Consider the following 12,189-nt stretch of genomic DNA (forward strand, 5'->3'; position numbering starts at 1 on the left):
ATCTTCTGCAAAGTTTTTATGCAAAGACATTTTTTATCTACTGTTTCTGGGCACTATTATTTAAAAAAAATCTAAAAAAAAGTGGCTAATGGATAATTTGATGAAGGGAATGTTCTGACAACTACCAAATAAGTAGTTTTCTAGAACTTAGGAAATCACAAGGTATTTGGTGGATATTCAAAAGGTAATTGTTGGTATAATCGCTAATGATGTAGTCTGTCATAAAGGATTAACTGAAGTTTTCTGTGTTCAGAATTCTAAAAACATCAAATATTGTAGTTTTTCAATTCAGGGCACAACATATCAAATTTAAGTGTACCTTGAAATTGGTGATACCTTAATTTTTTTTTTTTTTTAAGATTTATTTATTTATTCATACAGAACTGGGATACAGGCCAGAGGCTCAGGGGCGGTGAGAGGCTTCACCAGAGACAGAGTGGGGAGCAGAACAGGCAGATCGACGAAGTACACTGCTGAGGGAAGCAGCGGGCGGGTCAGGAGAGGTCTGGCTCGCCATGTGGTCTCCTCCGGGGCAGGCGGGAATCGAACTCATGCGGAAGCGGCTTCAGATTATCAGTGCTGTGCTTTAACCCGCTGCGCCACCAGGGAGGGCCAGTGATACCTTAATTTTTAACAGATATTAACTAAGTGTTCATAGTGCAAAATTAACTGTAGTAAAATACCCTCTTAAACATGTATTATTTCATATGGTTATGTTTTATATAACTTGTCACTTCTGTCTTAGATGATGCTGAATGGTCTCTAGGAATTAGAAAACAGAGAGTATCATATATGGATATTACAAATATAAATTAATAACACTCTAACATTTTACCCTCTCTCTAAGGCTTCAATAATAAGTGCATTTTGTCAAATTGCAATCTTCTCTCTGAAATTGTTTAAATAATAGAATGCCAATAAGAAAACTGGTTGTATAAAACACAAAATCAGCAAAACAAAATGGACAATGTGAATCTTTATTGCTTTCTGTAGCTATGAAAATTATAAGTGGATTTTTCTAAGCTGTCTGGATTGCAGATTATGCTGACAGCTTGTAAAGATTTTGTTCCAGATGGACTTAAATTAGAACTAAATATCTATTTCAGCATCTATGAATTATTATAGTCTGCAGTCTTAGAAAACCATTAGAAAATTTATTGCATTTTGGTTTTGCTCACCACTTACAGGTACCTGAATTGTGATAACTTGTAGTTGATAATTGTTAAAAGTTCAGAATTGCAATATTTTTACTCTTGGTGAGAAGTAGGAAAAAATGAAGGATTTTTCATGTCTCTCAGATATATTGGCCTATTCTCCAAATGACAGGTTCCTGACTGATCAACTGTACCACCTGCTACTAAAGCTCAGTAATATTAGTCTGTGGAATGGTTTCATTCTCATCTCACACCTCAGAGATCTTGCGCTCAACCCCAGGCATCCCTTGTGTGTTTAAATCAGCTTAACGGCTCATACAGTGTGCTGATTTCCTTGTAGGCCTCTGTTTTCTCAAAAAGTGATCACCTTTTGCCAATGCCCTCAGGATTAAACAGGGCAGTCTGGTTTTCCTTTTCTGCATTGGCTATACCTTTGTAGTCAATAAAAGACTAACTAGAAAAGAATCAGCTGATGAGAGAATCAATCTTCTGGAAGCCTCCCCACAGTTTTCTCATCATTTTTGTGCCGTCTGTCATCTCAGATTGTAAAATGGAAACCAAAACTCAGTATGTGGGAAGACTTTTACTGCTCCTTGTTAACAAAAACAGTAAGACCAGGGGTTTTGATCTTATGAGTGTATAGGTAAACAGTAAGCTGTAAGTGCACACTCTTGAAGTGGCTTTTCTCTGTTTCTAATGGAGGTTTGCAAAGAATTATCAAAGTGGTATCAAAAAGGTCTCCTAACATACTGTAGTGTGGATATCCATTCTGAGGAGGTCAGGTTAAATCTGAAGGTCTGATATATGACGATACTGGGGTATCTTATGATACAGCAAGCAGTACTGTGTGCTTCTTACTAATAGAGAAATATAATACAAATCCTTTCTGCATTTTTATAAATGCGGTTACATTGTAATAATTTATTTCTGTAGCACTGCATTTTTAAATCAAGTGACATTTTGTCTTATTTAACTTTACTTTAACAACTTTATCTCACATAATTGCTTTCTTATAGACTATACAAAAATGCATTTGAAATATATTCAGATTACTTTGGCAGATAAAGGTCACTTCTTCATATAACCCATTGTATATATTTTCACCAGCACCAGAGAGAATCTGAAAATAATTTTCTTTCTGCTTTTACTTTATGGTCTTAGATCTCATTTATAACTTGAAAGCACAATGAGCAGAGGGAATTTAAACTTGCTAACTGATCCTATTAAAATACAAAATAGAGTCTAAAATTTGCTTTTTTTTTGCTTGAGTTCAAGCTTTTAGTCAGTTACAATGCTATCAGAACGGTTTGGCTTCTCCCTCTGGTAATATGTAAAATACATTTAATAAAAATAAAAATGTATCTTTAAATATGTGAAATCCATTTAAAATTCTCTAGTATGAATTATAATATTGAATTATGAAGAAGTAGAATGATTTTATTACTTCTTTTCAATATCATTGAAATAGCCCACTGATTAAATTATTACTGCTTTCTGGAGTTGGGAGTATGGTTTAGTGAGAATAGATTCAAATTTTTCTACTAATTAGTTCTCATATTACTGGAAATTTGAGTGTGTCAATATATTATTTTATATTGTGAAGATTTTTAATTTTATTGATAAATGTATATAGTAGAAAGGGAATAACAGAACACTATTATTGCTTTCTATGCATTTATCTGGAATTTATTTCAATTTAAATCAGACATAAAATTTTCTCATAAATTGGAGAAACTGGAAGTGTAGAATATTCATCTCATTATTTTATTACTATTCATCATTCATATTTATTGAATATTCATTACCATTTTCATCATTAGATAATGCAAAATATCCAAGATTAAATAAAATTAGAACATAATTGTGCTTTTCATATTTTAAAGCTATTCCTTTCAATATTGGACAACACTTCATTTTCTCATAATGTTATCCATTAGGTTTCATCATTGTTTTATATATTTTATTTGGGTTATTTTTTGTTTTATATTTAGATAAGATACTGTTTCATTTTATAGCCCAAACTTGTCATTATTTTTAGTGTTGGTTTGTCACAGAATATTTAAATTCTCTTCCATCATAAAATAATATGTACTATGTTGACACATAGAAAATACTTCATTATCACCTAGTGATTCAACAAAAGGAAGAACTGCTCCTTCTTCATTTTTTCTCAAAGTCTAGAGATCCTGTATTTTTTAGGAACTAGAATGTACACACCACTGTGATGTGTACATCTAGGACCATCAAATAGTATAAGGAATTTACCAAAAATAATGAGGTTTTGGATTACTTAAGACAGTAATTAGGAGAGAAGAACTTTATAAATACTTTTCTTGTTTGTTATCTTTTGTCTATATCACACATCTTTACTGCAGGAAACATTCTTCCATGAGAGAATAAGTTGATTATATTTATCATGAATCCATGTTTGAGTTAAATGAGGGTAGTGAAAGAGAAAGTGAAAAGCTCAGTCAATAACTTTATTTTCAAGTATTTCTCTCTGTGTATATATGTACAGTCTAACTTATTCTGAGTCAGTGTTGGTTTTGAAATTTTATAAACAAAGTGATGGTAAGGCTGTCCAGATAAATATTATGTAACTGAGACATAGCTAGTGCATGAGTTGCTTTTCTCATTTGCAACTTGTAAATGTTAGACTGTTCACAGTGTTATAAATGTTGATTGAATAAGTTATAGAACTAAGCAAACAGGACTAGGAAAAATTACAAGTCAATTGGAAAATTATTTAATATGTAATAGGGAATATAAGTATTATGCTAAAATAACATCATTTTCAGTTGAGGTATATTTTACTTAAAAAATAAGAAAAAATATCAAATAACAAAGATCAGGAGAAACTTGTATATTTCACAATTAAGATAAAAACTCCAGAATTTTACTGTAATATTCCACAGTATTCTTGTTTGCTCTTCACTTGTGCTTTCATACTTCCCCACCTAGATATACTTTTTATAACTAAAGAAAATACAAAGGAGAAAGGGGAAAAAAATGGACTCTTTAAATGTAGTGAAAACTGTAGTTGTGACAGTCCCTCCAAAGTAATGAACTTTCACCATACCATATTACAAAAATTACATATACAAGATAGATCAACTTGAATGTAAGAGCTGGAAATGTAATAGGTGGAAGAAAAACATTAAAAAATATGTATTTGTTTTAGTGAGATCTTTGGAGACTCAACTCCAAAAGTAACGGGAACAAAAGCAAAAGTAGGCAAAGGTGTCTATATTAATTGCAAATGTTCTGCATAGTGGAAGACACTGTCATTTAAATAAAAAGACACCCTACTGAAAGGGAGACTGTTACATACTTGACAAGGGGCTAATATCAAAAATATAGAAAGAATGCTTAAAACTTAACAAGAAACAATCCAATCATAAAATGAGCAGAAGAGCTAAATAGACACTTTCAAATAGGACATATATTTTGGCCAATGGGAACATGAAACATTTTTTAGCATCATTTATCAGGGAAATGCAAATCAAATCCACAGTGAGATACCACTTGACTCCAATAAGAATGTTCAATATCAAAAACCAGAAAGTACCACTATTGGGAGGATGTGAAAACATAGGAATCCTCATATGCTATTGTCTGGAGTCCCCAGGGAAAACACTATGGATGTTTCTCATTAAAAATAAATCTACTATATAATCTAGTAATTCCTGTCCTAGCTATTTTCCAAAAAGTTAAAAACACTTATTTGAAAGGATATATGTACTCCTATATTCATTTGTTAATATATTTACAATAGATATGGGAACAGCTTACTTGCCTCCAGAACAGATGAGTACATTAAGAAGATTGGTATACAACCTTTGAAAGTTGACTGTACACTGAAACATTTGCAAGGGAAGGGAGAACAGGAGGGATGCAATCAAATGGGGAGGGAGCACAATGGACTGAGGTGACCTATGGATGCTTTTGTAGAGGCTGTGCTATGGTGAATACACCTAGAGGGAGAGAGCCTTTGCTTCCAAATTACTAACAATGAGGTAAACCAATGGTACTTCCATTAAAAATCAAACCAAAACTAAGCACTGTCCATACCCCCCAAAAAGATGTAGAATTTTGTCACAATGGAATATTATTTAGCTATGAAAAATGGAATGTTGCCATTCTTGGTATGCATAGAACTGAAGGGGGTAACATGCTAAGCAAAATAAGTCAAATGTAGAAAAAACAATACTGGATTATTTCACTCATGTGAAATATTAAAAACAAAGGAACAGACAAAACAAAACCAACTCTTGAAATCTGGTGCAGCACTGAAACTGAGGAAGGTGGGAGGTGAGGGTGAAAATAAAGAACAATGGATTTATGGTAGACGATTATTTCAGCCTGGATGGTGGATGTGATTTGATGACATATATCTGAAAATAGATCAGCTTTTACCATTACATAATATATAATGTTACAAATGTACATGACCCCAATAAAAAACAACAAAAAATCAAATCATGCTAATGAAAATAATAAATCATATGCAATAATAGACATCAATGATATCTAATCATGGATCACTTCCAATTACTGACTTCATTAATTTATATAATTAATTATAATAATGTATCACTGCATTAATAAAACAGTAAGAGAATATTTGCACATCACTGTTTTCAACCTAAGAATTTAAATATGTGAAGATCCATAGAACAAAATACAAAACAAAAATCTTTTACTGTTGAGTGAATTAAGGCAAAAAAAATAAATAAAATTGAATCTTTGGGTGATATTGGAATACAAAGTGCAGGAAAAGTTTGATATCCTTGTGGAGATGAGTCACACACTTTTAAGCTTTCAAGTAACCTGTTAGAAAAAAACACATTGTGAGTTTTATAATTCATAAGATCCATAATCTAGTTGCCTTGGCTACACAGATACTACTATCAAGGCAAAACTTCCTCGGGGTCTCCATTGAGTAGGCACTATTTAACTTAGGGAGTATTATTCAGATTAATATCTTACACAGGGTGGGTTGATTAAAACTATTTTATATTTATGAGGTAATTACATTGTGATGTTAGTTGTATCCCTAGTGTATATAACAGAAGATACTAGTATCCTTGTCATTTTGCCCAAAAACAAGTAAAGACATGCATTGAGGAGACATTTATTACTTAATCAGTCTTAACACTATACAAGTGGTATTTATGGAAAACAATTCCCAACTGTTATATTATTCTAAAGCTTTAATATGCAATAAAAACCATCAACATGCCTAAACAGAGAGATATGGTGTTTCTATATTGATTTAATTGTTTTCTATATTGATTTAACCTAACAATGAATTGATTAGATTATGCAATTTTGCAGTTGGTATTCTGGTTTACACATACTGTCTTCAGAATCTTCATGATGTGACTAGGATTATGATTCATAATCACCAGATTTATTCACTTTTGCTTATATCAAGATGGATTCCCTTCATGGGCTAACAGGAGCACATTACCTTTACTGGTTATGGTAATTGAGAGTTGTTTTGTTTTTATCATAAGTCAAAATTCCAAGGAGATCCATTGTTCTATTACCCAGGCCTGGATAATGTGATTTCTACTTGCCTAGTTTTGTGCTATGGGTAAGAGATGCTAGTTCATACACACCATGTAAAATAAGTATGAGTTGTCCAGACTGTGAGAACTCTGATGAAAAACAAATAAGAATAGTGAAACTTGTTTATACTTTATAACTATCTTTTTATGGTATAATTTGGTAACAACAAAAGCTCAGGTAAACATTATTAATCATTTTAGGGTCTATCTCTTACTTCTTCCAGCATATTATTTTAACTTGTGTCCTAAATTTTCAGATATTGTTGATTTTCACACCTTTCCTAGTTTTCTAGAAAGAAGCCATTTGAGGGAAAATATATTTATTGATCAGCAACTGCTCGTATTCCCAGTTCTACATTTTTTTATGTTCATTATATTAAATGTAGCAGATAGTGTAAGGTGAGCACATGACTCCACAATAATAGACTAAAGTTCCACTGTCTGGTAGTGCTGTGACTAAGTTTGTTCAAACAGGATATAGCAGAAGTGGTTTGTACAGCTTCTAAGACCTAATTAAACACACAGCTCATTACCTATGACAATTCCAGGCCTCACTTTTCTTTGATTATAACAGAGGGTTTATGAAGAGACGTAGCCTTGACCATTCAAATGATAGCACATTGTCATTCTTAATTTCATGGGGTCCATCAATAAAATAATCTGTGGAGAGAAGCCGAGTGGAGCACACATGTGAAAAAGGAGAGTTCTACCACAATTTTCATTATCCTATATCTGAAAATTAGCATTTATTTCAACTATAAATATAAAAGGTCTTTGTAGGCTTAGCAGTAGGTTTGACTTATTAATGATATAACAAGTACTTTCTTATACTATATATAGTATATTATACTATATTAATTATATTAATTATACTATATTATAGTCAAGTATGCATCAAAGTAGTATTTATGTTCATCCTTACTGGGGAATTTTGGTAATTTTTAGATTGAATCGCTTAGTCTTGATTATTAATGTACTCTATTTTGTAAGTTTAGTCTAAGGTTGGATGAATATATACTTTGTCACCAAAATTAAGATAAATTCTAAATTAGATAATAGACAGAACACTCAGGAAGTTCTGCTTGCTCAACTAAATAATTATCCTAGTATTTGCCAGTCTATGATAGCTGTGTTCTCTGATCATCTGCCAGAATAAATTCCTGAAGGACAGGAATCCAGTATATATCCTATTTTTGTTAATAAAGTTTTATTGGAACTTAGGCACGTTTATTTATGTATCATCTATAGCTACTTTCACACTGCAATACCAAAGTTTTATAGTTGCCACAAGGACTGTTAGCATACAAAACCTAAAATATTTGCTCTCTGTTCCTTTAAAGGACCAGTTTTCCAACCCTTTTCTTGAACATGAGAGGAATGAATAGGAGCTTGACTTTGTCTCACTTGCTCACTTGTACTCTATGCTGTGAAGGCAGAAGAATCGTCATATCAGAATTTGAAGAATAAACCAGGTAGGAGAACATGAACCACTCTTCAGACTGAGTGTATGGATTGCTTGGAACTCAATATTTAGTCAGAGGACAGATACACCTGTCATTTAAATATATTATCTAGTAATAATACCAGACAGAAAGGGAGCACACAACTGATAGGTTTCCTTAATAAGAAGAGAACAACCATAAATTAAAACTTCTGTTAATAAAAAAAATGATTATTTCAAATCAAGAGAGCAAAATTCTAACATGAACAATCTTCAGTATAATTGTATATTTCTTACTTCCACTAGCATTATTAATGGGGCTACAGTTTGACCTGACAATGAGAATAGCTTCCCTTGTGGCATTGTGGCAATTCTATTTCTGTACTTTGAGAAATAAAGGAGTAGACAAAGGATAAAAATCCTTGCTTGAGCTGCTGAAACAAAACATAGTGTGAAGAATTTCCAGTTACTCAGGAGCTCAAAGGATCCCAATTTCACAGCACCCGAGTATTGGATACTTGATGGACACTCACTGAAAAGACCTTAGTCCCTTGAATCAGTATTCATTTGGGAGACTAACACTGCATTTGGGGTCCTATAGACAAATGAATATAGTAATAAAATTTCTTTTGGGAAGGAAAAAGATACCTCATATGGAGCAATCATTAAAGACCACAACCTAGCAGCTAGTATGTCCCATTTGGGTGCATTGAGGAAGTAATAGGGAATTTGCCAGTCAGAGGCTCTGCTAAGCTATTGCAGGTACCAGGACTTTATTGCCATGGCCACATATCTCCTAGACTTACTGATACAGAATATGTTTTATCTTATATTGTTGTTATTTTTTAAAAAGATGTATTTATTTATGTATACAGAACTGGGGTGCAGGTCAGAGGTACAGGGGCGATGATAGGATTCACGAGTCAGAGTGGGGTATAGAACAGGCAAATCGAAGAAGTACTGCTGCTGAGGGGAGCAGCAGTTGGGGGTTAGGAGAGGTCTGCTGTGCCATGTGGGTCACCTCCGGGGCTAGAGATCAAACTTGCACTGAAGCGGCTGCCTCTAGCTCACAGTGCTGTGCCCTAATTCATTGCACCACTAGGAATGGCCCTATATTGTTTTTTTTTAATAAATATTTTTTTTAACGTGGTTGGGGAGAAAAGCAAATATAGACACTAATTTAAGAATAGGACAAGGGGGCCCTCCCTGGTGGCGCAGCGGGTTAAAGCACAGCACTGAGAATCTAAAGCTGCTTCTGCATGAGTTCAATTCCCGCCTGCCCCCGGAGGTGACCACATGGTGTGGCAGACCCGCCCGCTGCTCCCCTCAGCAGTGTACTTCGTAGATCTGCCTGTTCTGCTCCCCACTCTGTCTCTGGTGAAGCTTCTCACCGCCCCTGAGCCTCTGGCCTGTACCCCAGTTCTGTATGCACAAATAAATAAATCTTAAAAAAACAAACAAACAAACAAAAAACTTATAATAAAAAAAAAGACAATGGAAAATAGGACAAGGGTACAATGGATTACGCTATTGGCAGAATTTAGTGGAACATGAAAAAATGCTAGAAAACCTAAGTCTGAAAGCATTATTGACATTTTAATAGGTAGATATTATCCTGCTCCATTCTTCTTCTTCTTGACCAAATGATGATATCCCTTGATCTAACCCATAATAAATCTCTTTTAAAAGAAATTTTCCTTCTGTTGTTATCTTCTCAACTTTCCCTATTGCCACACCCCCAATTTTTATCTTCTCTTCCTTTTTCATTTTTTCTTTCATAAAAACAACTTCCTTTGGGCATTTTTATCTTCATAGACACATGACAAATGTTACTACATGCTATGCTATGGGAAACATCTAAAAGTATAACAAAAGACTTACTAGATACTTTCTAAACTCTACAGTAAGGAGAGTAAATTTTAAAAGTGAGTTGTACAATATTTAAGAAAGATCCTTGAAGTATTACCAGTGAGGTCCTGAATAATTTGTCCAAGGCATTCATGACTATATTTGAAAAGTCCAGGGGAATTCTCTATCAGGCATCTAAGTGTGTAGAGGGTACAGACTTTGATCTTCAAAATGTAATCAAGGAAAGAAGCAAGAGTGAACTAAAAGTGATGAAGAAATATGAAGGAAGGAAAGTAGAAGGTTTTGGAGGATGATGAAGGAAGATTTGGGAATTGGAAGTATCAGATGGGAACAAAATTGAAAAGAAAAATAGGAACCAGACTGTAAAAGAATTTGGACACTTATTTACAGTAATTTAGCAATTATCTGCCTATGAAGTGCTCTGTCCAGGGAACATACATTTGTAACAGTTATGTAAGATATGGCTTTTATTCTCAAGCAGTCATTAGCCTTGTGGTAGTGGTAGGCAAATAAACAGTACCAATTCCAACTGATAGGCATGTTCACAGAATATCCAAGTATGAGAAATCAGAGAACAGATCCTTTAAGGAAATGCTCCTGGTGGAAATGATGCCTGCAATATGTTCTAAAGACTGCGAAGAATCCAGACTGGCTTGGAAAGCTGAGAAGGGCCTTTATGCAGAGGGGCTGGAATGAAAACATGAAAGGGAAAGGTGAAACATATATTCACTAGCAATTTGTATTACATCAGCATATATCTTTAGGTGTAGAGGGTAGTATATCAGCTTAGAGACTCTAGGAAGCATCAGATATTTGAGACTTTGGACTCCATACTAAGGAAACCTATAGACAAGAGGGAGATGACAGGTGTTGAAGGTAACAGTTATGTGTTGATTATTGTGAGTTAGAGTGGATAACAATTTAAAAGCAAGACTGTGTGAATATAGGAAGTCTGGAGAAAGAGGGGAGAATTGACCAGATTGGTGTTTTTAACACTTGGAAACTCATCACAAATGTAGATTTTATATCTGTAACTGAAAGATTTATGTCACCATTAACAGGGGAGAAGAGTCAGAGCTTTTTTTAATTTTAGAATGTGCTGAGAAATTTGAATTTTGATTCAGATACATGAGTATGTGGATCTTATGAATATTTACATTATCATTATTATGCCCTTATGAATGTGTAAAAAATTGATCTGATATACAGAATCAAATCAAATTTAAAGTGACAGGACAATCTAGTACAAAAATTAAACAGGCAGAAATTCAATTTTTACTATCTGGCAGACTCTTGTGATAATCATAAGTCTTGAGTTCAGATTCAAAACACATTAGACAAATGTCTAAACTGACTGGTATATAGTAATGTGTTCTTTTCCTAAAAAAATATGTAATTATATATTTGGAGTTTACTTCTACACTTCTGGTAGCAAAGACCATTTCAAAGTAGCCATTGTTGTCAAAATACTCAGCATTATATTATAATTTTGCATATTAGACTTAATATGGAAAAAACTACAGAAATCAGAATGTTATCCACCCATTCTCTATGCAAATTTTAGGCTTATCTCATATGCAGTAATTTTCATCATTTCATTAGTAGAAGCCAGAACTCGTTCTCCTTCTCAGAAATATCTTGATTATGACAATGCAGACAACTGGTTTCGATTGGTCTGAAAAATTGTTGAGAAATTTGGAAGACAGACACCTATCTAACCGTTAGAACACAAACTTAGAGAGGACAGGTCTTTATATCTGTTCCCATTGCCAAGAACAGTGAATTTGCCATAAGGTTTTGTTGAACAAATTAATTTATTTTTGAATGCTCACTTATGATTGCTTTATTTCATGCCTTCAATATCGGCATAAGAAAACTTTCTGGGTAAATAAAGGTTTCAGATAGCTGAAGCTAATCCCTTAAAACTCTTTATTTTAGCTCTTTTTGATAAACATTTTTTTAAGATTGTATTATATGTGTTAGATAAGAGAATAGGTTTCAATTGATTTAACCATTTCATGATGACTCAGGTCCATTATAATAAACATTAATCACTATACTTTGCAGCAAAACAATGCAGACCTCAGAGACCATTGAATTAGACAGAATGGTTTGCATCTAGTATCTAATGGACACAAATTGCTGCATTTTT

General features: G+C 33.4%; 1 long non-coding RNA gene across 1 annotated transcript in view; it reads right to left on the reverse strand.

The window, feature by feature from the left end:
* Positions 1-5,872: 5,872 nt before the first annotated feature.
* LOC105853761 overlaps positions 5,873-12,189 on the reverse strand; it is a 41,937-nt gene continuing 35,620 nt past the window's right edge. Inside the window, exons 2-3 of the long non-coding RNA XR_001145527.1 lie at positions 7,261-7,387; positions 5,873-5,984 (exon numbers count right to left, since the gene is read on the reverse strand). This is a non-coding gene — a long non-coding RNA (uncharacterized LOC105853761). The remainder of the gene's footprint in view (positions 5,985-7,260; positions 7,388-12,189) is intronic.

Source organism: Condylura cristata, unplaced genomic scaffold, assembly GCF_000260355.1.
Source record: "Condylura cristata isolate star-nosed mole 26May11 unplaced genomic scaffold, ConCri1.0 scaffold00002, whole genome shotgun sequence".
NCBI classification, from domain to species: Eukaryota; Metazoa; Chordata; class Mammalia; order Eulipotyphla; family Talpidae; genus Condylura; species Condylura cristata.